The sequence below is a fragment of the Pteropus vampyrus genome, unplaced genomic scaffold (genome assembly GCF_000151845.1).
Source record: "Pteropus vampyrus isolate Shadow unplaced genomic scaffold, Pvam_2.0 Scaffold18, whole genome shotgun sequence".
Classification (NCBI taxonomy): domain Eukaryota; kingdom Metazoa; phylum Chordata; class Mammalia; order Chiroptera; family Pteropodidae; genus Pteropus; species Pteropus vampyrus.
This window is the reverse complement of record NW_011888799.1, coordinates 2,910,559-2,915,959: the sequence shown is the minus strand read 5'-3', so window position 1 is coordinate 2,915,959 and position 5,401 is coordinate 2,910,559. Positions and strand designations below refer to the sequence as shown.

The 5,401-nt window shown below is 36.9% G+C and overlaps 1 protein-coding gene across 11 annotated transcripts in view; it reads left to right on the top strand.

The window, feature by feature from the left end:
- The window catches only part of KIF6 (kinesin family member 6), a 412,344-nt gene that overhangs the window by 290,470 nt on the left and 116,473 nt on the right, over window positions 1-5,401 (top strand). The gene's annotated exons all lie outside the window — the stretch shown is intronic.

Here is a 5,401-nt window from a genome sequence, read left to right as displayed (position 1 = left end):
AGGAAATCAGACAGTAGGCCCAAAAGCAGTGGCATAAACTCTCCACTTCCGATGTTTTTCCTTTCCATTTGGTTTCCATGGGACCCTGCATTGGGATGGGGAAAACTTCCAAAAGTAATGATTTATATTCTTTAGAAAAATAAAAAACCAAATTTCAGGATTAAAAAAAAAAAAAAGCATTAAGAAATATGTAAGGCACCAGAGCCTAAGAATTTCGGATGCCTATTAAGAAACCCAACCCAAGGCTAATTTTGAGAGTACCTGTTAACTGTCATTTCCACCTAAGTGCTCCTTAATGGGTATCTATTGGGTATCTAGATACCTTAATAGGTATCCAGAAGAAGCTGAAACGTTTAGGACTTGAAAACGTTTTACATCCAACTGACAACCAAGAATTGCAATGTCGTGTTTTGGGGACTTAGACTAAGAAACCCCTCTCCTTTAGGGTTTTTGGGGTTTTGTTTGGTTTTTGGTTTTTTATTTAATTTTTTCTGGAGGGGTGGAGGGTTGGTTTGTTTGGTTTGAAATTTTATACTGTCCTGTGGTACTTTATTTGCTCTCCTTTGGTTTTAAACAGTCCTGTGACTCAGCAAGCCAGCAGGCTTCTCTGAGTCAATCATATTTTCTGGGATCCGACATGGACCTATGATTGAAATTCATTAAAATGAAACAACTAAGAGCAAGAAATGGGAATGGCAAGTCAAATCTCCTCAGGGCCTACACTTTAGTGAGCAGCTGAGTCCAACAGACTACACAAAGCTGAGAAGAGGGCACAATTTGCCTTCCCTTTCAAACTCAAATCCCCCTGATTCTCAGGCACCAGCCAGAGACCATCATATGTCTCTCATCTTTGCAGAACCTGTTAGCTAATTGTCAACAAACAAAGAGTTTTTCTTTGCTGGCCCTAAAATAGTGATGCTTTCAAGAGTATTCCCATTTTTATGGAAGCTTCTTGGCATTGGAATTCATTTCTAATGGTAGGCTCTGAAGCATGGTGACATGTAGTAGAGAGAAGATGTTGAATTTCTAAAATCACACTAGACAGGGGATAAACCTGCCCAGGAGCATGGTGGTAAAGAGCGGGAAAGCCATGGAAACATGCTTCACTTGCCCCTTAATGTCATAATATGCTATCCGAAAAGGAAAAACATTAAGCATCTAAAACATTCATTCATTCATTCAAAAGACATTTGATTGAGTTCTATGTGCCAAGTACAATCTAAGTGCTAGAAATATTGCAGCAAACAAAACTGACAAAAAAAAACTCTGTCCTCATGGAGCATACAAATTCTAGAAATAACAATAGAACATGTTAACATATGACATAAACTATGCAGATTGTGAACAAAATTCATCCTTGTTTTTTCTGTGATACTATAAAAAAAATCAAAGTTTTGGATGACATAGCCACTAATAAGAGCACAATTTCACTACCACCAGGTCATTTTGAGGCCCACTATCTTCTCCCTCTATCAGGCATATTTTCCCTAGAAAAACTGATCTAAGAGCAGAAATGGCCTCATCTTAAAACTGGGCAATTTTTACCCATATAACCATTTTTACTGAGTTTGAGTTTCCTCATCTGTAAAATGAAATTATGACCTGGGATCATGAAGAGACTTAACTAAAATAATAATATCTCCACACCTTGGATATATTGCAGGTTTGGTTCCGGATCACCTCGATAAAGCAAATATCTCAATAAAGTGAGTCACATGAAGTTTTTTGGTTTCCCAGTGCATATAAAAGTTATATTTACACTATACTGTAGTCTATTAAGTGTGAATAGCATGTCAAAAAAAAGTACGTAACAATTTTAAAATACTTTATTGCTAAAAAATGCTAACCACAATCTGAGCCTTCAGCAAGTCATAATCTTTTTGCTTGTGGAGGGCCTTGCCTCAGCATCGATGGCTGCTGACTGATCAGGGTGGTTGTTGATCAAGGTTAGGGTGGCTGAGGCAGTTTCTTAAAATAAGACAACAATGAAGTTTTCTGCATTGATTGACTCTTCCTTTCATGAATAATTTATTTATAGCACACGATGCTGTTTGATAGCATTTTATCCACAGTAAAACTTTTTTCAAAATTGGAGTCAGTCATCTCAATCCCTGATGCTGCTTTTTCAACGAAGTTGTGTAATATTCTAAATCTTTTGTTGTCACTTCAACAATTTTCACAGCATCTTCACCAGGGATAGATTCTATCTCAAGAAAACTTTTTCTTTGCTATTTCATTAAAAGCAACTCTTCATCGATTAAAGTTTTACCTTGAGAATGCAGCAATTCAGTCACATCTTTGGGTTCCTCTTCTATTTCTAGGTCTTTTGGTATTTTCACCACACCTGCAGTTACTTCCTCCACTGAAGTGTTGAACCCCTCAAAGTCACCCATGAAGGTCGGAATCAACTTTTTCCAAACTTCTGTTAGTGTTGATATTTTGACCTCTTCCCATGAATCATAAATGTTCTTATTGACATCTGGAATGGTGAATCCTTTCCAGAAGAGTTTCCATTTATTTTGCCCAGATCCATCAGAGGAATCACTGTCTATGGCAGCTATAGCCTTACAAAATGTATTTCTTTAATAATAAGACTTGAAAGTCACAATTACTCCTTGATCCATGGGCTGCAGAATGGATGTTGTGTTAGCAGGCATGAAAACAACGTTAATCTCATTGTACATCTCCATCAGAGTTCTGGGCTGACCAGGTACATTGTCAATGAGCAGTCATATTTTGAAAGGTATCTTTTTTTCAGAGCAGTAGTTCTCAACAGTGGGCTTAAAATATTCAGTAAACTTTGTTATAAACAGATGTGCTGCCATTTAGGCTTTGTTGTTCCATTTCTAGAGCATAGGCAGAGTAGATCTGGCATAATTCTTAAGGGCCCTAGGATTTTCAAAATAATAAATGAGCATTGACTTCAGCTTAAAGTAACCAGCTACATTAGCTTCTAACAAGAGAGTCAGCCTGTCCTTTGAAGATCTGAAGCCAGGCATCGACTTCTCTCTCGCATTTTCTCACAATATAAGGCTGTTTTGCCTACATTAAAAATCTGTTGTTTAGTATAGCCACCTTCATAATCTTATCTAGATCTGGATAACTTGCTGCAGCTTATACATCAGCACTTGCTGCTTCAACTTGCACTTTTATGTTACGAAGATGGTGTCTTTTCTCAAACCAGTTTCTGCTTTAAACTGTTCTTCTGCAGCTTCCTCACCTCTCTCAGCCTTCATAGAATTGAAGAGAGTTAGGACCTTGCTCTCTGGATTAGGCTTTGGCTGGTTTGATCTTCTATTCAGACCACTAAAACTTTTTCCATATCAGCAATAAGGCTGTTTCACTTTCTTATCATTCATGTGTTCACAGGAATAGCACTTTTAATTTCCTTTGAGAACTTTTCCTTTGCATTCACAACTTAGCTAACTGTCTGGAGTGAGAGGCATAGCTTTTGGCCCCTCTTGGCTTTCAACATGCCTTCTTCACTAAGCTTAATCATTTCTAGCTTTTGATTTCAAGTGAGAGGCAACTCTTCATTTCACTTGAAAACTTAGAGGACATTGTAAGATTTTTAATTGGCCTAATTTCTTTTTTTTATTATAAATATATTTGTTTATTTCCTTTCCTGCAATATACTGTTACCACACACAATTTTAAGAAGGCACTTTGTTCTGTATCTTAGTTTCTTCCCATAATAATCACTACTTCTAAAAAATAGTCCTCAGAATAGAAATAGTTTGTTTTCATCAGATCAGACAGAATTAACTTGAATTTGGTCAGAGGCTTTCTCTAACTTAGGTGAATAAAAAGAATGGATAGGAGAGATCCTGAAAGTCTTATTGAACTTTTTCCTGTGTCATTAAATAGTCCTTTTACACCCCCACACCTCATGCCTTTTTTTCCCATCATTGAAACCATAGAATACTCAGTAATATTCTTCCAACTCCATTTACTCTGTAGTCTTTTCTGAGTTCAGTTCACACACTTTCTCTTTTCTAAAAAGGGAATTAAAAACATGTATTTCATGTTTTTATATTCTTTTATGATATTCTGTTTTACCCATAATTGCCATTTGTCCAATTACAAAATTTTCTTCTAGGTAAAGACCTATTATGCCTTATATTACTTTAATGTCAACACAGCATATAATATAGGGTTTTTTAAATTAAGTTTATTGGGATAACATTGGTTAATAAAATTATATAATTTTCAGGTGTACATTATAATTTGGCATCTCTATATTCTATTCTGTGTTTAACACCTAAAGTCCAGTTTCCTTCAGCTACCATATATTTAATCCCCGTTACCCACTTCACTCTTCCCCTACTCCCTGTATTTGACCCCCTTTATCCCACCTATCTCCCCCCTCCTACCTCACCCTCTACCTTCTGGTAACCACTAGTCTATAGTCCATGTCCATGAGTCTCTGTTTGTTTGTCCTGTTTATTTGTTGCTTTTAGTTTTAAATCCCACATATAAATGATATCATGTGATTTGCAACTTTTTCTGTCTGGCTTATTTTGCTTAGTATGATTATTTCAAGGTCCATCCATGCCGTTGCAAATGGCAATATTTCATTTCTTCTTATGGCTGAGTAATATTCCATTGTATATATGTACCACAGCTTCTTTAGCCAATCATCTATCATAGGACACTTCGGTTGCTTCCATGTCCTGGCCACTGTGAATAATGCTGCTTAGAATAATTGGCCTAATTTCAATATTGTTGTGGCTCAGGAAATAGGGAGGCTCGAGGAAAGGGAGAGAGATGGGGAAATGTCCCTTTAGTGGACCAGTCAGAACACACACATCTTATATGGGTTCAGTTCATGGCACCCCAAAACTATTATAATAGTAACATAAAAGACGGTGATCACTGGTCACAGATCACCATAAATAATAATAATAAAAAAGTTTAAAATACTGTGAAAATTACCAAAATGTGACACAGAGACACAAAGTGAGCAAACCCATTTGGAAATACGACGCTGATAAACTTGTTTAAGGCAGCATTACCACAAAGCTTTAATGTGTGAAAAACACAATATCTGCAGAGGATAATAAAGTGAAGCACAATAAAATAAGTTATGTCTATATGAAAGAAACTACCTGGCACAATGCTTAGCACACAGTATGTAAAAAATTCATTTTTTTAGTCACTCCAAAGGTCATTCCTACTACGTTGCAGAACCACACATGTTAAGTTGTCCTTTTAATCCACCCTTCATCTCTGCCCCATCCACCTAGGATCTTCTTGCACTTCTTTTCTGCTTGGAAAACGCTGCTTCATCCTTCCAAATTCTTACTGTTCACCCTGACAGAGATGGCCCTCCCCGCCTTTCCCAGCACTGGACACAGCCTCCTCTACAGCACACAGCAACTTCCATTGTAATTGTTTCTTT